The sequence below is a fragment of the Leuciscus leuciscus genome (assembly GCF_965113295.1).
Source record: "Leuciscus leuciscus genome assembly, chromosome: 6".
In the NCBI taxonomy this organism is placed as follows: Eukaryota; Metazoa; Chordata; class Actinopteri; order Cypriniformes; family Leuciscidae; genus Leuciscus; species Leuciscus leuciscus.
Window position 1 is genome coordinate 513,379 of NC_138730.1, and position 26,596 is coordinate 539,974.

Genomic DNA, 26,596 nt, shown 5'->3' on the forward strand with positions numbered 1-26,596 from the left:
CTAGGGTGTCCTGGTGCCATGTGCACTGATGGACACCCTTATGCTTGAACATGGTGTTTGTTAGAAGTCCAATAACAGAACACCACTCGGGTTCAGATCAGGGGGGCCGTTCCTCCCAATCACGCCCCTCCAGGTGTCACTGTCGCTGCCCACGTGGGCGTTGAAGTCCCCCAGTAGAACGACGGAGTCCCCAGTCGGAGCACTTTCCAGCACCCCTCCCAGAGACTCCAAGAAGGCCGGGTACTCTGCACTGCCGTTTGGCCCGTAGGCACAAACAACAGTGAGAGACCTATACCCGACCCGAAGGCGCAGGGAAGCGACCCTCTCGTTCACCGGGGTGAACTCCAACACATGGCGGCTGAGCTGGGGGGCTATAAGCAAACCCACACCAGCCCGCCGCCTCTCACCATGGGCAACTCCAGAGTGGTGAAGAGTCCATCCTCTCTCGAGGAGTGTGGTTCCAGAGCCCAAGCTGTGCGTAGAGGTGATCCCAACTATCTCTAGTCGGAATCTCTGAACCTCACGCACAATCTCAGGCTCCTTCCCCGCCAGAGAGGTGACGTTCCATGTCCCTAGAGCTAGATTCCGCGTCCAGGGATCGGGTTGTCTAGGCCCCCGCCTTCGACTGCCGCCCGATCCACTTTGCACCGGCCCCTTACGGTCCCTCCTGCAGGTGGTGGGTCCACGGGAGGGTGGCCCCACGTCGCTCCTTCGGGCTGAGCCCGGCCGGACCCCATGGGGGGAGGCCGACCACCAGGCGCTCGCATACGAGCCCCAACCCCGGGCCTGGCTCCAGGGTGGGGCCCCGGCTGCGCCATACCGGGCGACGTCACGGTCCTCAATTTTGTTGGCATCATAAGAGATTTTGAACCGCTCTTAGTCTGACCCGTCACCTAGGACCTGTTTGCCTTGGGAGACCCTACCAGGGGCATATAGCCCCAGACAACATAGCTCCTAGGGTCGTTCGGGTACTCAAACCCCTCCACCACGATAAGGTGGCAGTTCAAGGAGGGGTATTATTGTATTATTATTATTATTATTATTAGGGAAGGCCTAGGCTACTTTTATTATTAAAGTGATAGGCTATTATAATTAAATTGCCACGCAACAATTTCATAGCGCATCACCGCATAACCAACGAGGATAATAAAATATTACATAGAAGCTTACTTCTCCTCATTAAAAATTGTCTAAAACATGTAGGTCGATTACAATGAATTATATACATATAATTAATTATTAACAGTCTATAATAGGTCCGAACACTGCAATAATTAATCAATGAAAATTAAAAACAGCTTTATTTCAAAAACATTTTTTAACAATAAAAGATGCAATGTGTACATCGTAGGTGGCTTGGAAGAAGTGGGTAATGGTTAATCCATTTTGCAACACGAACTGGAGGTAAGCAACAGTAATTTGTAGCTTTGAACTACAGAACTTAAAGATCTCCCTTTTTTTTTTTTTTTTGCTGCAGATGAAACTGTTTTGGCGCAGGCGCAGTGAGGGAAAAAACACTGAGTTTACTGCAATCGGTTCGTAGCTCTGCTTCAACTGTGCGATATAGTCACGAGGAGCGACCAAAATTTCTAACATGCCAGAAATTCATCCGACCATCCGATTGCCGGTCGTGAGAGGTTAATCGCCTCTCGTTCCCCCCTGTACACTGCACGAACACTGCACGACAAACGACGCACGACAGCTGAAAATCGGCCCGACCCGACCCGAAAAAGAGTCGCACGAGTCAGAATTGCAACTGTGCCGGTTGCACTGTGATTTCTGATGTTGTGCAGAAATTACAGTCACTCTCCCCAGACGCGCCAAACTTGATCCTAGGCGACTTTAACCATGTAACCCTGAAAAAGACTTTAAGAGATTTTTATCAGTATGTCACCTGTCCTACCAGGCGGGGAAAGACACTGGATCTCTGCTATGGCACAATAAAGAACGCTTATAAATCGACGCCACTCCCCCCACTGGGCTCCGCAGACCATAACTGTATACAACTCCTCCCCACTTATCGTACTGTCCTGAGAAGGGAAAAAGTGCAAACCAAGGCAGTACCAGTACAAGAATGGACTGAGGAATCAGTTATGTGTCTCCAGGAGTGTTACGATTGCACAGACTGGGATATTTTTAAAGAATCATGCAAGGACTTGGATGAAATGACTGATGCTGTTTGTTCATATGTGGCCTTTTGTAGAGATATGATTATACCTAGCAAACAAGTAAAAATATACCCTAATAATAAACCATGGGTGAATAGGTCTATAAAAGAAAGTATACAAAAAAAAAATACATGCTCATAAGCAGGGAAATGCCTCTGATCTACATGTAGCAACCAAAGAGCTTAAAAGTGAGATATATAAAGCAAAACTAAGATATAAGTCTAAACTTGAAAAAAATCTGGCTGAAAATAACCTTGGCTCTGCCTGGTCCTGTATGAAAACGATAGCAGGTACCCAGGAGCGCAGTAATAGTAGCAATGTCTTTCCAGAGGGTTTTGGATCAGATGTGGAGCTTGCCAATGCTTTTAATTCTTTTTATACACGTTTTGATAAGTCTGATTTTAGCCAGGAGGTCCAAGGACTCCAACATAAACTCCAGGATAATAATCAACATTTCAATATCACATATGAAGATGTGGAAAATGTGTTCAGTAGGACAAAGATCAATAAGAGTCAAGGACCTGATAACATTTGTGGGCGTGTGATCAAAACATGTACAAGAGAGCTAAGTCACATATTCCAATTTATTTTTAATAAATCCCTGCAGACGCAACATGTACCAAAAATTTGGAAGGATGCTGTAGTGGTCCCAGTTCCAAAATGTAGTAGTTCTAAAACACTCAATGAATTTAGACCTGTCGCTCTCACTTCAATTTTAATGAAAAATTTTGAAAAATTGATAAAGCAACATATTTTAAGGATAACTGAACATGCATTGGATCCCATGCAATTTGCCTACAGGCCACGCAGGGGTGTAGAAGATGCCACTCTCACTCTGCTTCATTTGCTCCTCAAACATCTTGAGGAAAGTGGGTCCCATGCACAAATTCTTTTTATTGATTTTTCATCTGCTTTTAACACAATTCAACCATATATTTTAGCCAACCGTCTTATTGAGCAATTTGATCTTTGTCCTAGTCTTGTTGGTTGGATTCTGGATTTTTTAACAAAAAGAACACAGAGAGTAAAGGTGAATGGAGCTCTGTCTGGTCAGCTTTGCTCTTCTACAGGTTCACCACAAGGGTGTGTACTTTCACCCCTTTTGTTCATTTTATATACCAACATGTGTCAGAGCAAATATGTAAATAGGACCATTATTAAATATGCCGACGACACCGTTATAGTGAGTCTGCTCCATAAAAATGATAGAGGCCATGGTCCAATAATTGAAGACTTTGTCCAATGGTGTGAGGAGTCGCACCTTCAACTGAACATATCCAAAACAAAGGATATGTACATTGATTTTGGAAAAAACCCAGGATATGAGGCAATAACTATAAATGGTCAACTAGTGGATCAAGTACAATCCTATAGATACCTAGGGACAATTATTGACTCTAAATTAAATTTCCAGGAGAATTGTGAGGCTGTCTGTAAAAAAGGGCAACAGCGCCTATACTGCTTGAGAAAATTGCACCATTTTAATATAGACAAGACAATGATGACATTATTTTATCAGTCTTTTATTGAAACTATCATATCATTCTCCCTGGTGGCATGGTTCGGTTGTGTCTCAGTCAAGCACAAGAATCGCCTAAACCAAATTGTTAAATGGTCGAGTAAGCTGACTGAGGAGCTCCAGTTGCATCCCACAACTCTGTTGATGGCCATAGCTAGCCTCTGTAGTTGGTTTGCATACAAAGATAGTCTGCATCCTTTGAGTAGGGAATTCCAGTATCTCCCCTCTGGACGGAGGCTAAAAGTTCCTGGTTGCAGAACCACAAGATTTAAAAACAGTTTTGTACCAGCAGCAATCATTCTGTTAAACAAACTGTAAAATTATTTGCACAAAACGCACAAGCACTCTGGTCATGTACTGTTCTCTGTTCCTTGTTTTTACTTAATTTTTATTACCTGTTTTTATATGTTTTAATGTTCTGTGTGTTGCATGTTATGTCTTAAGGATGTCCTGCCTCTTAGACTGTAAAACTAGTTTACCTACGGGTACCAATAAAGTAACCTGAACCTGAACCTGAATCCGGCTCAAAATCGGACGAAAATCGCACAGTGTATGCCCGCCTTAAGCTTTTTGGTCTTAAAATGGGAATTGTTTCTATTGATCAGGAAAAAGCTTTTGATCGTGTTGAACACAAATATTTATGGCAAACAATGATCGCTTTTGGGTTTACTTCTGGTTTTATCAACAAGATCAAGACTTTGTGATGTTCAGAGTGTTTTAAAAGTCAATGGTGTGTTGAGCGCTCCTCTTCAGGTCCAGCGGGGAATTAGACAGGGCTGTGCCCTTTCTGGCATGTTATATTCTCTGGCTTTTTAACCTTTATTACATAGACTTAGATCTGTTTTACAAGGTGTGATTTTACCAGGGTGCAATATACCTTTAGTTATTGTTGAAGATTTTATTATTTAGAAAATAAGTAATTTAAAGGGGTCATATAATGCCATTTTTGTACAAGCTAATATGATTCTTTAGGGTCTAAATTAAAAGTTTGTAATATACTTTAATTAAAAATTCTCATTAGTATTGTAAGAAAACACAAATTTTACCTGGTCAAAAACAGCTCTGTTTTCAGCACGCCGTTTCAGTGCATGTGTCTTTAAATGATAATGAGCTTTGCTCACCCCGCCCCTCTGTTCTGTGCGGACACCGTTTGTAACACAATAACCACGCGTTGTTCATTATAAACGTGGGATTATGAATTTTATTGAAAACGTCGTACATAGAAAACATGCTGTAATGTACCCTGAGTGTAAACCTTAGATGCATTCATCGTGAAGCCTGCAGCAAGGTTTGCAAATTTCGCAAAGATTAATATAAATACTAATATAAAGGTTAATAAAACATTACACTCACATCTTCTGGAGGTTCAGCAGTAACACGTTGGTACCGATCCGTTTTTTCTCGTTTGTAAAGCTGTCTGGTGTGAAATGATTCGCGTGAACATGAAAGCATGGATGATCGTGGGGAATCCTCGTGAGGGAATCCCCGCGTCAATCCTTTGGGCATATCGCTCCAAAAACAAAACTCAGCCACTGCATCTATAACGGCTCAGATTTAGGAACATCCAAATGACTGCTGTGTTCCTTATTACATCTAAGAACAGAACACCACAATCGCGTAGACGCCATTCTACTCCAGCATATCAACAATGGCAGACTACTATGACGACGGCTGTCACAGCTTGCTCAGGGCGGGTCTTGTGTTGAAGCACGGCTGTCAATCACAATCGCAATCGCGGGAGGGGCGTACGATCTTATGACGTCACAATATCGAACGGCTTGATTTCATAGATGGTCAAACATATAAGGAGATTAAAACAAAACCACTGGATGGATTTTAATCATGATAGGATGGTTGTGTACAGGCACTGCCAACAGACATTTCAGTGCAATCAACTTGTAAAAGTGCATGTACCATTATATGACCCCTTTAACTACACATTGTACACTATTATTTCCTTTCTGTCTGTGTATGTCTTTGGGTGACTTTGGAACCTAAGAGCTGTGTGGTTACAGCAGAGAATTCTATTTCAGTAATGTCACATGGTACAAAACTATTTCTCAAAATACCTATAGAATGTATTACCATATTTGGGAGAAGGATGTAGGTATATACGTTTGCTGGACAATCTTTCTGCAGGGGTCTTTCTGCAGAGGGTCTCTCGGCTTTGTTTGTTAATAAAGTCTAATATTTCTGGTATCGAAAATCTCTGAAGTAATTTCCCTGAAAAGAAAGAATTGAACCACAACAAATGGCGACCCCGGCAGGACGTGGCTCAGGAGCTGAAGAAGCCACGAAGGGATCGCTGGTGACTGACACAGACAACAGTGGCCGCTGTACTTTGAGGTGAGCAGTTTTGCTTTTGAATAAGGTATGTGTTAGTCACCAGTGGCCTGGATGTGGTAAGAAAAAGCTTCTCCAAATTTAAAGAACTTAAAAACTGAGATGTTTGATATCAGAAATAATTGCATGCATTGTCTGTGTAAATGTCAAGTAGTTGGTAATAGCGTGGGGGAGCTCCCGATAGTGTTTGCCAGTACTTGTTTAATCCTGAGTGGATTCTATAACTACTGGGGATGCTGATTTAGCGCTAAGAGTTTTGACGTACGTAAAGTTCTGTGTTTGTTCAATCAAGAGGGCCTTGAAGGATGATGAGCAAAAAGCATGCACACAGAGGGTTTGAATTTATTGATAAGGATATCAATTATTGGACTGTGTTTTCTTGTAAGTGGGCCTTGATGGATACAAGAATAGCATGAACACAGAAGAAGTTAGGTCTTATTTCACTCTGTTGTGTTGAGGAAGTGAATCACAGAGGTTTATGGAATAGGATAGTTATGTGCACTTGTCAAGTGGGCCTTGATGGATGACAAGCGTACTGATATAAGGATATCAGTTATTGATGTTTTATACCTGTAAGTGGGCATTGATTGATACAGGTGTAGTTTAGCTTATATAGATGGTTGATCTGCAGACATTTGTAATGTATTGTTCAGATCTGACAGAGTAGAGAAAGAAGAGTGTGTGAGATCATGTTGGTGTGCCTGTAGGATCCTGTGTGACTGTGGCTGTGGTTGAAAATAAGTGACCTCTGACCCTGGTTGCTTGAAGGGACAGAGAACGTGTGAATGTGTGAATGAAGGGGACTGAAATGGTGTGTATTAGAAAAAAAAAAAAAAGTAAGGGAAAACAATTGTTTCAAGATATTAACTATATAGAATGTTGTTGTATAAAATAAGTTAAAATAATAAGATATATGTTTAATCAATAAATGTAATGATATATTAATAGATGAATACAAATAAGATTGCACGTGCTTAGTATATTATATCTGAAGACGTCTAAAATTTGTATCTCATTATCCCTGAAGACAGAATGGAAAAAGTATTCCATTGCAGATTAATAAGTTTGTGTTCAGAGAAAAATAACTGGTGCAGTGCTAAAGGTTAGCAAGATTGAGTGACCAAGTTTCAAAAGTCATGAATACTTCAGAAGTTGATGAGAGTAAATAATAAGAGGAATTCCTTGATGTTTGTTGAGAAACTAGATTATTGTGAACACTGCATGCAAATATAGAAGAAAGATTGAAGTCTAATTTTATGATAGGGGAAATTATTCAATTGTATTATTCTCAGATCATCAGAGTTATTGCTGATATAGAAAAACAGAACTAGATTGCTTTTTCCTGCAATGAAGAACTGCTTTACTAATAGAATGGGGGAACTGCTATGGTCAACCAGTGAGATTTTTTATATAAAAAGAAATAGGCAAGGCAAGGCAAGGCAAGTTTATTTATATAGCACATTTCATACACAATGGCAATTCAAAGTGCTTTACATAGAAGAAATTAAAATAATGAAAAGAAATAAGAATAATTAAAACAGTTTAGAAAAATAAAATAAAATACAGTACTTTTAAAAAATAAAAAAGAATATTTATTATAGATCTTTCTTTCAAAGGATTCCCTTAAGACTTAAATCTTTCAACCTTCTTTTAACCTTCAATCTTCTTACGACTTCCATCTATCAACTTTCCTTTAACTTTCTTTTCTCCCTCATTTACTCACACGTTCTTTTCACTTTCTTTAGCACTTTAGCACTGCGTTCACATTCTTTCTCAGACGAAAACTTTAATATCGTCATTTAAATACTGTTCTACTTTCAAACCCACATTAATCACTTTCACATTATCACCTTCTGAGTGGGCATTTACAGTTACGGGCTAAATGCCCTGCTGACATAGGAGAAATTAAAATAATTAAAAGAAATAAGAATAATTAAAACAGTTTAGAAAAATAGAGTAAAATACAGTACAGTACAAACAGTCGGACGAACAGCGGCACAGTGCTCATTCAGTAAATGCATAGTTAAACAGAAGTGTTTTGAGTCTGGATTTGAATGTGACCACTGTAGGAGCACATCTGATCTCTTCTGGAAGCTGGTTCCAGCTGTGGCTGGCATAATAGCTAAAAGCAGACTCACCATGTTTAGAATGAACCCTTGGTATTTCTAGCTGATATGATCCTAATGATCTGAGTGATCTGTTGGGTTTATATTCAGTGAGCATATCTGCAATGTATTGAGGTCCTAGGCCATTGAATGATTTATATACCAGTAATAATACTTTAAAATCAATCCTAAATCTAACTGGGAGCCAGTGTAAAGACCTGAGGACTGGTGTGATATGTTCATATTTTCTGGTTCTGCTCAGAATCCTGGCGGCAGCGTTCTGTATGAGCTGCAACTGTCTTATGGTCTTTTTGGGAAGGCCAGTGAGGAGTCCATTACAATAATCCACCCTGCTGGTGATGAAAGCATGCACAAGTTTCTCTAAGTCTTGTCTGGAAACAAAGCATCTAATTCTTGCAATATTTTTCAGATGATAGTATGCTGATTTAGTTATTGCTTTGACATGACTACTGAAACTAAGGTCTGACTCTAGTGTCACACCAAGATTCCTGACTTGATGTTTAGTTGTTTGACCCCTAGAGTGAAGGTATGCGTTCACTTTGAGAACTTCATCTTTGTTTCCAAACGCAATAACTTCAGTTTTGTCTTTGTTTAATTGAAGAAAGTTTTGACACATCCAACTGTTGACTTCGTCAATGCATAAAATAGACTTCGTCAAATAGTGAAAAGATGCAGGTTAAAAGTGGAATGTGATAAAGAACTAATAGCTTATATGTGAAAGTTCAATTTGATTCATGCAGATCTCTGAGTGTTCAAATTGCAGATGGCTTCAGTGTCCGGTGGAAGCAACAAGAGGGCAAAGGGCAAAGACGCAAATGCAGAGAGAAGAAGAGAGAGAAGTGGGTGAGGGGTTCTCAGCTCCCCTCCTGAAGTTGACCAATCAAAAAGACTCAGAAAGACTGAATTAATGCAAAGACTGGGAAAGGTGAAACTATCACTTGAGACTTTTCCTGAGGACAAAGAGAAATACTGAGATGCAAAACTGGCAGGATCGATAAAAAGCCCAAACTGAGAAGAGACAGAGAAACAACAGAGCCTATTCTCCACTCTGCAATAGCCTGAGTGACAGCTAGACTGGCAAAACATGCAGAGCGACAGCCAAGCTAAAAACAGAAGAACAGACCCTTACGGGTCACCACAGGTGTGACAAACCTTATGAACACCCTAGAGACTACTTCAAATTTGGTTAATTATTATATTAACATTATTCATTCTGATTATTCACTGGTCTCATAGCAATTCTTTATATTCTCTGCTAAACTAACCCTCTCTGCTTTTTCAGTAGGTACAAGTCCAGCTCTATAAGAAAAGAAAATACAGAGAAGTGGGTGCTCAACTCACCAAATAGTTAAAACTGAGGCTGGATTTGGTATAGTGAGGGCTATTAAAGAACCATATAGGGCTAAAAAGCCTGATAGAATTATTCTCTGGCAAAGAAAAAGATAGACACAAAATGTCAAAGAATGATTATTATTTTTGTTTGCAAAACCATGATACTGGTCACTCCATCTTGTTTTAATAATTTTCTAGAGATAGATTGGAGAAGAAAAAATTATGAAATCAAAAATGCTGTCGAAACTGGGATAATGAGATGGAAATGTTGTTGGCCATGGATCCAAGATTAGGTAGAGATCTCCAATTTTCTTCTTAAAGCAGCTCATGAGCAAAAATAAAAAGAATATGAAAAAGTAGACCAAACAAATGAAAGAAAAAATGCATTTGAGAAATTACAATTGGCGGTCTTACTCTCAACTGCACCATACTAAGGCCTATTATTCTGAAATATTTAATCTATTAGAGTTTGAAAAAAGAAAAAGAAAAAAGGGTTTATAACAACGGTGTTAAACTAAACGTTAAGATCACTGACACTTCTGAATAGTGTTTGCGTAGCTGTGTGTGACGATGTCCATCAGACCTTTGGAATTCCACAGCTAAATTTACAAGTTCCGCATATAGAGCACAACCTGCGGAAGAAGAATGTGTGATGGCCAATGAGTGACTGAGTATGAATGAGTGAGAGATGGTGTACACCAAGGCAAATCCATTATTTTGCCTACAGCTGTATCTAAATTTGATATGTGGGCCCACAGGGCATATTCTGCCCAATAATGACCATGGATGGATTTGGTTAATTTCCTGGTTGAAACTGTAGTGGCAATAGAAAAAGAAAATGGGAGAAAAAAAAAAGTGTAAAAAAATAAAACGGTACTGCATTTTGCGCAGCGCCTGACACATCTGACTTTCCTTTCAGAATATCGTGATGGAGAATAACACATCTGATTTTCTTTTCAGCATATCATGAAGGAACTGACGTTTTGTCAAAAGTATGAAATATTGTCTTTTAGTAAAGTGGGTTGAGTGTTGTCTAAGATGCCTGATAAATAGTGTGCTAACAGTGGGACTCAAAACAATGAGATAACTGAGCTGAATTGACTAATTGTAAAAAGTAATATAGGGGTTAAGACCCCCAGAAGGGGACAGAACACCACTCAGCCCACATGATCATTTTACAGGTGACAGCAAGAAGGACAATGGGCCAGATGAGCAGATGATTTAATATGTTGTTGTCACTAACTGAACTAACAGAAATAATGAAGGTTTCATTCACAGATGAGAACAGTTCAGTTCCAGGAAGGTTACTAAGACGATTCAAACAAAAAGAACCAGTGACTGCTTTGTCATCTCAGAAGAGGCTTGTGCATTGATCAACAAACTGACATTTGACTCCATACCTCTCAACTTAAAATACACCAACAAGCCTCAACCCTGCACAACAGGAAGTGAGGGATCAAGGGCTTGTGCTAGCAACAGCCTCCCTCGCCGTCGAGGGAAAGCCCATTGCAACGGCTCGTAAAGAGTCACCCTGGTGAAACTGAATGATCAACATGAATGGAAAAAGAAGACAAACGACAAGAAGAACTTTAAATGAAAATGTGCAGAATGTGGAAAGCTCACAAAAAGTTGTGCAAAGAAGAGTGAATCAACAGAGATGAGTACAAGTTCAAAGTCAACATCAACCAAACTTTATTTTAAGGTAATGTTAAAGCCCTTGAATATACTAGTAGCAACTTAATAATAACCCCACCAGAAGGAAAAATATTGAATTAAAGAATATATCAAAAACAACATAGAAAAGAAATTATAAATGATTTAAAAAGAAACAAAATAATGAATAAGCGACTAATTCAAGTAATTGTCATAGCATAGTGAGAATTAAGACAAGTCATGAAGGAAAATACAACTAGAACTAAATGACATAAAAAAATAAAATAAAAAAAAGATCATAAATGGTGGGCCTACTCAAATGTAATTTGTCAATACAGGAGTATAAGTAATTAATTTAAAGCTACAGTTGAAAATTAAAGAAAAGATTAACACTGGCTATTAACAAACATTTGATTTCAATTTAAGTTATAAGATTATGATTTGATTCAATATGCTATTGACTAATTTAATGTATTTTAAATGGTGCTAATAGAACGACCACCTCAGTTGTAAATTGTTCGAATTCAATAACAAACAGGCATTATGAACAATGTATATGGCACCAGAGGAGGGTAAGAATGACAGGTTATTGCACAAAAACATACTTTTGAATATTCTCAATCCAGATGCGCATGGTTTTGGCCAGGGCGCAGGGGGAGTAAGGAGGGATTGAGAATAAGGAAAGAATTAAAAGGCATTTTTTAGGAAAATTAAATAAAAGAGAATAAGGAAAGAATTAAAAGGCATTTTTTAGGAAAATTAAATAAAAGGCATTTTTTTGCAATTTTTGACTACACATGTGACATTTGTGCCAAAAATAAAGGTAAAAAAGGAACAGTGACACAAATAGGCCATATATCAGTACCAGAAGGACTAATAAAACACCTGGTAATGGATTATATGAACAAGATAGAGAAAGGTAAAGCCAATGAGATCAACAGAGGAGGGTCAGGAGAAGTAATTAAATATTCCCAAAGAAGTATTCCTTAGATTTTTAAATTCTATCAGAAATAAGTTTAGATAATGGGACAGCAGTCATTCCAGAGAAATTGAAGATTAAATTATTTGTGTGCAGAAACTTAAATTATAGAAAGGAAGTTTTAAGTTATAATGCTTTATGTTTGAAATGATTATAAAATTAGATATACAGAAAAAGAAATGTACGTACAATGAATATGTAAGATAGTATAAAAAGTTATTTTTGAGAGTTATTTTTTCTAATTGTCTAATGAGTTTATTGAATGACTTGTATGAAGTAAATGTAACATTGCTCTTAAAGCTTTCTTAGTTTGAGTGATTACATGTGACATAATTAAGTTTATTCATGATAGTTCATTTAGAAATTAGTAGAAAGGAAGAAAAGGTATTCAGTTAAGGTATGCTTGAACTGAGGAGTTAAAATGAGAAGAAGCTGCAACACGTGAGATTAAACATTTTATTTATTGTTTAAATTTGGTAATAAAGTAGACAGAATTTGAAATGTAAAACGTTATAACGAAGCATATTGCGATTTAATGGATAGAAGGTGCACTACAATGTTATGTTTGTTTTAATCAACTAAAAATGACTGACTAAAAGATTGATTCTTCAAATTTAAGAATTGATATTCCTTCATAAAAATAAGAAGCGAATAAAAAAGAGAGATAGTTATTTTTACCTACACCTAGAAGATCAAAATTCATATGGATTATGCAAAATTATTCTACTATAATCAGCAGAGATTTATTATAATGATTTGCCTTTATTATAATGAAAACAATTACATGAAAAAAGTAGAATGACTTATGTTTGGAGAAAAAATAGTAAATACGATTGAGTCAAAAAGTTAAGGAAAACTTGATTTAAAGATTAAGGAATGTTTTCTGAAGTTGCAATATTGAAAGGGGGTTATTATTCTGTTGTGTACTTCCCATATCAAGAAGATAAGGAAAACTAATTTTAGAGGGCAAATAAATCATATATTATTAAGACTGGGTTTATAAACCAAATTGAGATTTACAGTCATTGGACGTTGATGGAAGTACCTCGATTGAGAATGAAGAAGAAAATGAATAAGCCAGATCCTGGGTGTCTGGGTCGAAGAGGATATCTACATTGCAAGAGAACTTTATAGTATAAGGGATTTTTATGTTTGACATATTATACATAACTGTGACAATAACAGACAATGCTGAACCAATTTCATCAACACACTTGTAACAATGTTTGATGTTTGATTAGGGAGGATTCGAGTCTTTTACTTTCTCCATTGAAAGAAAGAAAAACAACTGAAAGAAAGAAAAATGTATGGAGAAAGATGTTTGGCTCGATTGCTCCTCCAGGAGTGTGGTGGCATAATTTCAGTCATTGAAAATAAGAATGAGTGATTTAATTTAGTCACTAAGGTAGTATAACGGAGGGGACTGGATTTTGAAACTACACTCTGGAAAACGATAGTGAATGTGGGGCTTAAATAAGCCCCAGAGGAGGGAATGTTGAAGATTTTATTATTTAGAAAATAAGTAATTTAACTACACATTGTACACTATTATTTCCTTTCTGTCTGTGTATGTCTTTGGGTGACTTTGGAACCTAAGAGCTGTGTGGTTACAGCAGAGAATTCTATTTCAGTAATGTCACATGGTACAAAACTATTTCTCAAAATACCTATAGAATGTATTACCATATTTGGGAGAAGGATGTAGGTATATACGTTTGCTGGACAATCTTTCTGCAGGGGTCTTTCTGCAGAGGGTCTCTCGGCTTTGTTTGTTAACCCTCTGGGGACCAAAAACGCGCCCGCGCATTTTGCTCGTTTTTTTTTTTTAGCAATGAAAATAAACACTAAATGCTCTGTTAATTTTGATCTTTCATTTTCGTGTAATACATCAATCGATCCTGTTCAGTTTCTATTTTTTTTCTGTATATTCACAATAAAAATAAAGTGTTTTGCTTTTTGACAAATAAAGAAACTTTAACATGATGCGATTTCTGCCTTCTCTCTGTCAGTGAACTCCCGTTTGAAACGCGTTCGAAAATGATCTATAACTCTGCGAAAATTCAGTCAAACAGGCAAACAGACCCACGGGCATAAAGCTTGAGATCGCAGCTTTTAAATGAAGTAATTTGACCACGCCCCGGAGAGCGCGTGCTATTCAAACGCAAATTCTGAGAACCATTTCAGTCTGTGAAACGCCCCCCATCAGCTGTAAACAAAGAGGCATAATATAGCCTACCTTATGGAGAAAATTTTCCGTGCTGATATGAGGAGCAGATCCCGCTGAGGAGTGAGGTAGGCTAAGTTATCCTTTCTCAAGTGTTAATGTGGAATAACGTTATGGAATAACGTTGTAGGCTTATGTAAACAAAAAGATGAATCGCGTTTCTGTGAGATGAATGAAGGGTACATATTTGTAAAGACTGTTTAGCCTAAATATGAATCGCGTTTCTGTGAGATGAATGAAGGGTACATATTTGTAAAGAGTGTTTAGCCTAAATATGAATCGCGCGTCTGTGTGTGAAAGAATAAACTGCTTTTACAGTTACAGTTACTGCGTTACAGTCAGGCGAAGTATGAAAGACAACATTTTGTTGACTAGATTTGGGTACAGTTTTTACTGTAGAATATACTGTCACATCAAATAAGCTTTTCTGCTCAAATATATAAAATACTATTTTGTCAAAAATAAAGTCATAGACTAAGATGTTCCAATGTTGGCTATATTCAAACTAATGAATACATATGATAAAATGTAGGCCTATAATCTTTTTTTTTTTTTTTTTTACAAAGAAAGAGTACTTTTTTGCAGAAATATTGCTGAAATTGTAATTATTGTTGTAATTGTAACCTTTTTAATAAAATAGCAAAACATATTTACAAGATAGATGTAAGCAAAATCTTAAATGGTCAATATAAGTCTTCTCCTTGCATTGTGGCTCAGTCAGTGTCACACCTGAATGAATGGCTAATTATGCAGAGTCATTATGCAGAGTGGGTGGGACTAAGGTGTAAACTACTCCTCCCCCTCGCATATTGGCTTTCCAAGCAAAACCTGTTTTACACCATTTAAATCAATGTATTTTTTTTTTGTGAACGATAAAGCAAGACTATTTTCACATAATTTTGAAGCTAGAACTGAGAGGGACAACATCCATTAGTCAAAAGTCTTGTGGGCACATATTTTGTATGAGTTTTGTGGTCTTATTTCAGCAACTTTCATTTTTATTTTTTTAAATAACCACGCATAAACATTATTCTCTTAAAAATACAAACATCTACATACACGTTGCTCGCATATTATGGTAGGCCTGTTTGTGCTATATAGAGTGAATTTACACCTTTGCCATTAACATGTTTATAAATAACTGAAAAAAGCACAAATGTCAGAGCATGTCAGAACATCTCAAGGGCCCCAAAAACAGCTTGGTCCCCAGAGGGTTAATAAAGTCTAATATTTCTGGTATCGAAAATCTCGGAAGTAATTTCCCTGAAAAGAAAGAATTGAACCACAAAATTATCTGCATATGCAGATGATTTTGTCATCATGGTGGATAATCAACAAGATATTGATATGCTAGTGTGGCAGGGCGGTGCAATTTTGAGACACAAGCCCAAGTTTTTACTAGTAAGAAAGTCTGACTACGCCACCCTAGGAGTTAACCCCAGTGAAAATACTCAAACCACTCAAAAATTTAGTAAAGCACACAGGTTCGGTTCCCTCATATAATTAGTCAAGAGACGTGAGTAGAGAGCAAAAAATACAAATGTTTATCATTACAATTTTTTTTTTTTAAATGTTAGACACTAAAACCAACAAGAAACACTAGAAACCCTACTTAAAAACAAAAAAAAAAGGAAAAAAAAATACAACCCAACTTAGTATGTAGCAGTTATGTATGTAAAACAAAAACGAAATAGTACCGGCAGGGCTGAGGCTCCCAACGGCAGGAATCAATGTAGAGTTTGGTTTTACGAGGCACACGTCCACACACACGCACACCCGTGCAGTCTAATCACACTATCAAATACTCAAGGTGTACACCGCACACGCTAAAGAAGAACCACCACCACAAGGAGGAAGAGCAATCCAACCGTGGGACCCCAGCTCCTGCAATAAACAAATAAAAAGAGTAAGAAACTATAGAAATGAACATAGAAATGGTAATGTGGACATCACTAATGAAGCAAGTCCTCACAGCAATGAATATCAACAACAAACAGAAATAAGGAGAAAAAAAAAAAAGCTTAGAAGGATCAAATAGTTGGTCACCTGAGATTACTACAAAACAACTTGAACTCAGTAGATGATCACACACAAATAGAGTTGCATTAATAGATAATTGATCACATACATCCAGAGCTATAACCAATTAATTGGTTTTACAAAAAGAAAAAAAGAAAAGCAAATCAATTCAACCAAGCCAGACAAACTTTACTTCCACAAAATTAAAGTAAAAGAAAACAACAACAATGATTAAATGGGTTAAATCAAAAGAAAAAAAGAAACAGAGGCCAGTTTAGCTCCCAGACAAGCGAAATGAGCTAATCAGGCCTCCCAAACAAGCCAGAAATGTGAAGCAGGGCACAAATAGGACCCGATAAGGATCAAACGAGCAGTTCCCTTTTATTAACCCTCTGGGTCTAAGGTGATTTTGGGGTCCTTGAGATGTTCTGTCATGCCCTGACATTTGTGCTTTTTTCAGTTGCTTATAAACATATTAATGGCAAAGGTATAATTACACTCTATTTAGCACAAACAGGGCTACCATAATATGTGAGCAACATGCATGTACATGTTTGTATTTTTGAGAGAATAATGTTTATGCATGGTTATTGAAAAAACTAAAAACTAAAGTTTCTGATATAAGGCCACAAAACACATACTAAATATGTGTCAATAAGACTTTTGACTAATGGATGTCGTTGCCTAGAGTTTTTTCTTCAAAATGATGTGAAAATCATCCTGCCCTTATCATTCACATAACACAATACATTGATTTAAATCTTGTAAAACACTTTTTGTTTGTAAAGGCAATATGCGCAAGGGGCGTCAACCATTCAACAGCATCATGCATATGTAGTGATTCACACCTGAGGAGACAATGGGGCCCGCATACTTAATGAGCCATTATATATATATATATATATATATATATATATATATATATATATATATATATATATATATATATATATTCTACCAAATTGGTTCACAGTTGGAAGCATGTCAATTATTATTTTATTTATTTTTTTCACAAATTGTGCTTGCAAATTGTATAATATCCAAGGAAAACATGTCTAGTAATTGTGCAGTTAATTCTCATACTGTATTTTCAGTTTTGGAATATGTATCCTCTCCCCAAATTTGTCAATAATAAAACACAATAAAAATTATTTAAAGAAAAGGCTTATATTTACCTTTTAAATTTTGTTTACGTCTACCTTGTAAATATATACATTTTTTATAAAAAAAGGTTACAATTACAAAAACAATTGAAGTGTAATCTTTCTTTGTAAAAACTAAAGTATACATTTTATCATACATATTTCAAAGTTAAGGATTCATTACTTCGAATATGGCCTACATTGACAAAACATACTATATTTAACATTAGCAAAAATTGGCAAACAAAAGCTTATTTGAGGTGGCAGATATTTTACAGTAAAAATGTGTAATCTATCCAAAACTAATCAACGAAATGTTGTCTTTCATATGTCTGTAACATAGGTCTTTCGTTTTTATTATAAGGAATATAAATGTTAATTTGCAGTTTAATACGTTGCTTATACAAATACATTTTATTTCAACATATTTCAGTCGATTTTTACTCAGTATAGCAAAATAGTTTGCTAAAAGCAGATAATTCATTCACACACAGAAACGCAATTCAAATTTAAACCGTCTTTTTGCGAGTTGTGGTAAACAGCGCATCTCTGCCGTTCATTCATTCACACACAGAAACGCGATTTACTTGAGAATGAAAAAAAACTTACTACAGTATTCCATCCTTTGCTCCTCGAAATACCAGCACTTCTGAGGTACATTTTCCATTATTATTATTCCTCACAGCGCTGCGAGACAGTGTAAACAAGTACACTGATCTGAATAAACTTGATGTGTTTTCTCGAGCTGATATGTGGGCGTTCACAGTTTGTATGGGATCGTCTCAGTCATTTGCGTTTGAATAGCGCGCGCTCTCCGTGGGCGGGGCAGATTAAAACGTAATGAGTTGAGATGAGAACGACTGACATCTCTCTCTTTTCATAAAAATTACATAAACAGAGAATATTTTTTTTATATATAAATTACTTCATTTAAAAGAAGAGAATTCAAGCTTCATGCCTGTGTGTCTGTATGCCTGTTTGACTGAGTATTCGCTGAGTTATTGTTCATTTTCGGACGCGTTTCAGAATGGACTTCACTGACAGAGAGAAGGCAGAACTAGCTTCGTGTTTATTTTTCTTTATTTGGCGAAAAGCACAACACTTTGTTTTTATTGTGAGTATACACAAAAATAATACACATTTAACAGAATCGATTGATGTATGAAACTTGTTTGTAATATCAAAGTCAACAGAGCAAAATGAATCTCTTTTGAACTGATAAAAAAAAAAGCGAGCTGGTATCGCCGGCGATACGGCCGACCCCAGGGGGTTAATGGTGATGATCGCGTCTGTATAAACCGCAGCGCTTTAACAGCGCAAAGACAGCAGCAAACAATCACGGCATAGAACGAGAGGGAGAATCCTATAACGAACACAAAAGGAGATGTTACCAATCATAATACTATCCCCACTCCCAATTATAGTTGCGTTTAAACACTTACTATCAGGAAATCACGCCAGATAGCACACTTTATAGACACGGATTGGTCACAGTCATGCCCACCTATAACACAATGGGATACAGGGAATCATGCCTATTTAGTACGCGAAAAGAATGTTAAGCCCACACAACCATAACAGCCCTATATAACGAGCTCTTAACAATAAACATACCTGTGAGGTGAACAGTCATCAAATCCACTAAGCAGTACGAAAGGGCACCAGCACCAAAACATAAAGCTGCACTATGATTAACATACAAACGATTTCAGGTTATGCACACCCCAACAATTCCCCAAATCATCACCTTTTAAAACATAGCACGCTTACCTACAACCACCGTCAACACGAGCAAACAAAAAGGGGAAAACGGACGTGACGCATCCCAGGTAACAGCCAATCAGCCTTTAAATAGAAGATACTACTTGCTGATAGGCAAACGCTGCTGTCAATCACCTAATCCCGTCACACTAGCAAATGTTATAGTTCAATATGGCATTATTTCTTCAGCCAGAGTAAATTGGAGCAAAAGTGAAGCTCTCTATATAGGAGTGATGGAAAACAAGTTTCAATTGCCGTTGGGATTAAATTGGAAGACAGACGGGGGGTTAAAATATTTAGGCGTTTTTTTGGGCGACCAGGAGTGATATGATATCCGAGAACCATACTCGGGCCGTCCACAACGGGGCTACTAATAGTAGGCTGACCCCGTCTTGACGGACCCTTTTCAGAACTTCCGGGAGGCAGAGCGATCGGGGGAAAGGCATACAAGGCCACGTCTGTACCATAAAATCCAACCCCAGCGGGGCTGGATGCGTGAGGGAGAACCACAGTGGACAGTGAGTCGTCTCTCGAGATGCAAACAGGTCCACATCCACTGGGCCGAACCTCTCGCATATCAATTACACCATTTCGGGGTGGAGTCTCCATTCCCCGGGCCTAAGCCCCTGCCTCGACAGTATGTCTGCTCCCTGGTTCATACATCATACATCACCCTTAGAGACGACAGTCTCTGCTGGGACCACAGGAGGATCTGATGTGCCAGTCTGCACAGAGGGCGCAACCTCAGCCCCCCCTGGCGGTTTAAATAGGACACCACTGACGTATTGTCGGTTCTCACAAGAACATGGCGACCATGGAGGTCTGGCAGAAAACTCCTCAGAGCTCGGAACACTGCCAACATTTCCAGGCAATTTATGTGCCATGAGGAATGATGGTCCTGCCAGAGACCTCTCGTAAAGCGGCTGTCCATGGCCGTCCATGACTGCGCCCCAGCCCGTGAGGGAGGCGTCTGTTGAAAACGTTATTCGGCGACATAACGTTCCCAACTTGGGACCTTGGGACAGAAACCAAGGCTTCTTCCATATTGATAGGGAACGAAGGCATCTGCACGTAACCCTTATCATGCGGAATGGATTTCCCCTCGGGGAAAACCCCTTGGCTTTCAACCACCACTGCAAGGCTCTCATGTGCAGCAGGCCAGAAGGTATCACGCTGGACGCTGCTGCCATGAGACCCAACACTCTCTGGAAGTGTTTCACTGTGATGGTGTGGCCTAGCTTCACCCTGTTTAGTGTGGTCAATATGGACTCGATACGTGCAGGAGACATTTGTGCCCGCATCGTCGTCGAGTCCCATACCACCCCCAAGAACGTAGTCCGTTGGGCGGGTGTCAACACGCTCTTTTTCTTGTTGAGCCTCAACCCCAAGCGCTGAAAATGGCCAAGGACGACATCTCGATGCCGAACTGCCAACTCTCGAGACTGGGCCAGGATTAGCCAGTCGTCGATGTAATTCAGCACACGGATGCCCTGGAGCCTCAGTGGGGCCAGAGCTACATCCAAACACTTGGTGAATGTGCGAGGGGAGAAGAACCCGAATGGAAGAATTCGTGTCTGAACCCAAATGGAAGAACCCGATATTGGTACACTTCGCCCCCGAAAGCGAACCTCAGGAACCTCCTGTGAGATGGAAGGATGGAGAAGTGAAAGAATGCGTCCTTTAGATCTATCGTGACAAACCAATCCTCGGATTGGATGGAACTCACGATGATGGGAATAGTGAGCATCTTGAACTTGAATCTCCTCAGAGATCAAGTTCAAGTGCCTTAGATCTAGAATTGGACGCAACCCTCCATTTTCCTTGGGAACTATGAAGTACTGGCTGTAGAACCCGGACTCCCTGACTGGTGGGGGAACATACTCTATGGCCCCTTTTTCCAGCAGCGAGTGAACTTCCTGTTCTAACACCAGACCCTGCTCTGGGTGCACTGAAGTCCAGACCACCCCGTTGAATTTTGGTGGGCGGACCTGGAACTGCAGTCTGTACCCAATTTCTACAGTGCGCAGGACCCATGGAGAAATATTCACGAGGTTTTGCCATGCCTCTGCAAAATTCGCCAAGGGAACCAGCCCCTCGGGGAGATGGTGTGGGAGATATTGCCTGAATGCTTCACTCTGCTTCTTTGTGTCCTGAAATCTGTCGACTACAGCATTAACCGCCTCGCCGAACAGACCAGAGGTAGCAACGGGTGCATCAAGGAGGAAGGATTAAATTCATAATTTAATATTGGGGGGTTAGACAGGCGCGCTGAAAAGGGCCTGTTCCAGGATTTACACAACTCGTTGTGTAAATCCGGGAAGAACGGTAGAGACCGGCGTGGAGGCTGTGTGCGGTGCTGCAGGAAGCGCTCATCAAGTTTGCTTCTAACGCGCGCTTCCTGCCTCTCTTGTGGCCAACTAATATCCAGTTTTGCCACAGCCCGCGTTACAACCTCCAAAAGCTCATCATAACTGGGCGCAGACTGTATAGATTGTTGTGTCTCATTTAGATCCCCCTCCACAATACTGAGCACGTCTAATTCCTCAGAATCAGACAGCTGCAGCACTGGGTCTACATCCCGAACGGGAGAAGCCGCGGGGCGGGCTCCCGAACGGGGGATAGGGGAATCTGAGCTTTCAGATGAGGATCGGGAAAGTGCCTCGGCAGTCCCGATCTCCTCTGAAAGCTCTCTTTGCGAGCCCCATGATCTAAGCCGCCGCATCGCCTCGGTGGATGCAGGATCTGAACCGCGGGGAGCGCGCATCTGGCCGTCTGCGGAGAACAAAGCCAGGCAGGAACGCAGCACTCTTATTGAAAGAGACTCACAGTGACCGTAAGCAGCCCCCTCGAGGGCTGCCTGGGCGTGCTGCATTCCCAAACATGACACACACATCTCGTGTGTCCCCAGCCGTAATCTAACGAGGGCATGGGAACACCCGCTTTTTAAACTGCTCACTTGCCATGATATAGAATATATGTGACAGACAAACAACACCAAATAGGACGAACTGATTTTCACACATACAGAGCGCTTGCTGAATAGCAAAAAGCTGACTTTTCTGTGTGCCGGCGTGCTTCTGTACAGATCCGTATATGCCATCACACGCTACGACGTCATCACGCAACGCCAATAGGATTGGATTAGTTTTCATTCATGAATTCAGACGTGCTACGCTGAAGGGCGTTCCCATAGTGTCGTCACCGACGCAGTTCAAGTTCTCTCGAAAGGGAACCAGAATGGAGAGCTCTGTACAAGTCACCATTAACTAAGAAAATAGGCGATTTATAGTGGAGAATATTACATGGGGCAGTTGCAGTTAATGCTTTTATTTCAGTGTTAAACCCTGGTGTTGGTCATGGTTGTCCGTTTTGTTTTATGAGAGAGACTGTGTTCCATGCATTTATGCAATGTTTTAGACTGAAGTCATTGTTTATTGTTTTACAGAATTTATTTGTTTGTTTTGGTGAAACTTTTTCTGTTGGAGTTTTTATTTGTGGTTTTAAATATGTTAGGAAACACCGTTTTCGGTGTCAGCTTTTGATCTTTGTGATAGGCCCAGCTAAAATGGCTATTTATAATACTAGGAAACATAAAATTGAATGAGACACAAGTTATAATTTAGAGGCAGTGTTTTTCAATTCAGTGAAATCTAGAATTTTAATTGATTTTCGATATTTTAAAGCCATGAATGATCTTGTTTCTTTTGATCAAATTTGGTGCAATAAGGGGGCTTTGTGTGAGATTATTGATGATAACCTGCATTTTGCATACCTCTTAAGATAATTGTGTCTTGTCTGTTCTGATTTTATTTTAACAGTGTTTTGATTGACTGGACAATGTTTTAAATTTTGTAATAAATGGATTTTGAAAAAATTTAAATAAAATTCTCTCTCTCTCTCTCTCTCTCTCTCTCTCTCTCTCTCTCTCTCTCTCTCACACACACACACACACACACACACCCCTCTCTCTCTCTCTCTCTCTCTCTCTCTCTCTCTCTCCTCTAAGGTGGGAATTCCTCTTGGTGCAAAAGACCATTAGTTGTGTAGTTGGTTTCTGGTTTCTGGTTTTGACCTTCTCCACTTACAGTTCAACTCAGCTGTTATTTGTCAAATAATCACAGACAGAAACACATACAGGAGAACTGAGAGCTCTTTAATTATATTAATGATAGAAGAGAGAGAATACAGGACAGTCTCTGACTCGATATGAAACACTAATATAAAGACACAACAATATTACAAATAACTCTCTTCTGATTTCCATGCAAGCTCTGGTTAATATTTGTATATAAACTTAGTACTCTTCTAATATATTCTGTGCACTTTAAATCAAGTCTTTTTAGGGATAGTTCACCCGAAACTGTCCACTGACTTCTAATGTATGGACAAAGAAATCTCTAAATATTGTCTTTTATGTTCCACAGAAGAAAGAAAGTTATCCAGCTTTTGGTCGACATGAGGGCATATGTACATTATGTCAATTTTCATTTTTGAGTGAACCATCTTTTTAATACATTTACATTGGATCATTTAGCAGACGCTTTAAGGACCGTTCGGTATTTATGGAAGGGGCCACCGGAGGAAAATAGGGGAGGGTCATGTCTTTTTATTTTACCCATACTAGATCTAAGGCAACTGAACAAAGTGCTTGTGAAGCGACAGTTCAGGATGCTCACGACCAGGCAAATCCTTGTGCAGATTCGCCAAGGAGATTGGTTTGTGTCAATAGATCTGAAAGACGCGTATTTTCAAATACAGATAGCGTCACGTCACAGGCGATATTTGAGATTCGCCTTCGAGGGCCAGGCATATCAGTACACAGTCCTGCCGTTCGGTTTGTCCCTAGCACCCCGTACATTTACGAAGTGCATGGATGCGGCGCTCGCACCCCTCAGAATGAGAGGCATGCGAGTGCTGAACTATTTGGACGATTGGCTGATTCTAGCGCAATCTCGCGCAGTGCTCATAGAACACACGACCATTTTACTCGATCACCTCGAGGATTTGGGTCTGAGTGTCAACTGGGCGAAGAGCTCCCTGTCACCCAGTCAGAAAATATCTTTCCTGGGCACAGAACTGGACTCACTATCCATGATAGCGCGACTATCACAACAGCGCGCGGTAGACATTCGACGCACAGCGAACTCTTTTCGCTGCGGCGCGTCTGTCCCGCTCAAGAGATTTCAGAAGATGCTAGGTCTCATGGCCTCAGCATCGTCAGTGCTCCAGCTGGGTCTGCTCCGCATGCGCCCGCTGCAGTTTTGGCTGAAAGCGCAAGTCCCACGCGAAGCGTGGGCACCCGGTTTGCTTCGCCTCAGGGTCAATCAGAAATGCGTTACAGCTCTGAAACCCTGGAAAGCGAACGATTGGTACCAATCAGGTGTAAGCCTGGGGACTTCCTCGAGGGTGAAAGTGGTGTCCACGGACGCGTCCACCTCGGGATGGGGAGCGCTGCTCGAGGGCAGACCGTTCTTCGGCCAGTGGTCAGAACGGGAGAAGCTCCTGCACATAAACTGCCTCGAAATGCTGGCAGTAGACAACGCGCTGGCGCGTTTTTGTCCCCAAATAAAAGGTCACCACGTCTTGGTCCATTCGGACAACATGTCTGTGGTGTCCTACATAAATCGCCAGGGCGGCATCAGATCCGAGAAACTGTACAGGCTGGCAGAACGCCTCCTGGTATGGGCTCAGTGCAACCTGCGCTCGCTCAGAGCAGCGCACGTGCCAGGGATCTTGAATATAGGACCGGACAGACTGTCCAGGAACAATGTTCCGGCAGGCGAGTGGTCTCTACACCCACAGACAGTCCATCTGCTGTGGAAGAAATTCGGCAGAGCGGAAGTGGACCTGTTTGCGTCTCAAGAAAACGCTCACTGTCAAGAATTTTTCTCCAAGAGCAGGAGCGCGCTGGCCCATGTGTGGCCCCGCCGCCCGCTCTATGCTTTTCCCCCCGTCTCTCTCCTGCCTCAGGTGATAGAACGGATCAGGGAAGAAGGATGCTCAGTACTGCTGGTAGCACCGTTCTGGAAAAACCAACCTTGGTTCCCAGCCGTGATGCAGTTAGCAAGTACTGCCCCGTGGCCAGTACCAATGAGGAGAGATCTCCTCTCACAGGCCCGCGGCTCGATCTGGCATCCTCACCCGGAACTATGGTCCCTTCATGTCTGGGCCATCAACGGGTACATGTTGGACTCCCTAAAGGAGTATTAAACACGATCACGCAGGCTAGAGCTCCGTCTACAAGACGACTCTATTCTTCGAAATGGTCAGTGTTTTCGGGCTGGTGCACAGCCCGTGGTGTGTCACCCACAAACTGTGGTGTGACGGAGGTGCTTTCCTTCCTACAAGAGCTGTTGGATGGGGGCAGGGCCCCCTCCACGCTCAAAGTTTATGTGGCGGCTATAGCAGCGTTCTCAGAAACAACGCTTGGTCAGTCAATAGGAAGGAACGATTTAGTCATCCGCTTCCTTAGAGGAGCTAAGAGACTGAATCCTCCCAGACCTCCCTCAGTCCCCGTATGGGACCTTTCTACGGTTCTGGAAGCCATGAAAGGTGCGCCATTTGAGCCTTTACAGTCAATCGATTTGAAACACCTGTCTTTCAAGACGGTGTTTTTGCTGGCTCTCACTTCAGTGAAGCGCATAGGGGATCTGCACGCTGTAACAACAATGGCATCTGCTTTTCGCATTAAGTGGATCATGTGATGGCAAAACACATCGTCTTTGTCCTTGCTGGTTAATAATTGCCCCACGAGGACCAATTTACCAGCACCCATGTGACTCGTATCCCCCAACTTTACAGCCTCGTGACATTCCGCACACACACACAAACACCCTTTTGTGTATAACTGAGAATAAGAGAAATATCTGTTATTTTATTTTATAATATGTGTACCTTCCTATATGCACGTGTGATAGAGGTTTGGTTTGCTAGAGTATAGTTTTGAATTCTAAATGTTCATTGAAGGGAATTCCTCAGTCGTGTCTTGTTGTAACCCTACCTCAGACCATAAAACTTTACGACCCAGGAAAGCAGGCATTCCAGCATTACACACACACACACTCTGGACTTTGAAACAGATATTCCCCCACATAACAAGCCACTGAATGTTGATATGTATTCCTATGTTTCTCAAAGTGTCGTCACTTGCCATAACGGAAACACTGACAACTTTATTGTGTGTTTAATCAAACTTTATTTGTGTGTAATTATGCATATAAGTGTAACGTTATGTTTCCCCAATCTTTACCCGTCATAATTGATATCTCTGTAATCCTCTCCAGCTGGCGGAGTTGATTTCCGATAGCAGAATTCAGTGATGCGCATTGTT

At 40.2% G+C, this 26,596-nt stretch overlaps 1 protein-coding gene and 1 long non-coding RNA gene across 2 annotated transcripts in view; one reads left to right on the top strand and one right to left on the bottom strand.

The window, feature by feature from the left end:
• Positions 1–5,100, top strand: part of LOC309501994 (uncharacterized protein) — a 206,986-nt gene extending 201,886 nt beyond the window's left edge. Inside the window, exon 2 of the mRNA XM_082174307.1 lies at positions 4,605–5,100. The gene's annotated coding sequence lies outside the window, so the exon portion shown is untranslated. The remainder of the gene's footprint in view (positions 1–4,604) is intronic.
• LOC309502049 overlaps positions 1–26,596 on the bottom strand; it is a 117,715-nt gene that overhangs the window by 65,496 nt on the left and 25,623 nt on the right. The gene's annotated exons all lie outside the window — the stretch shown is intronic.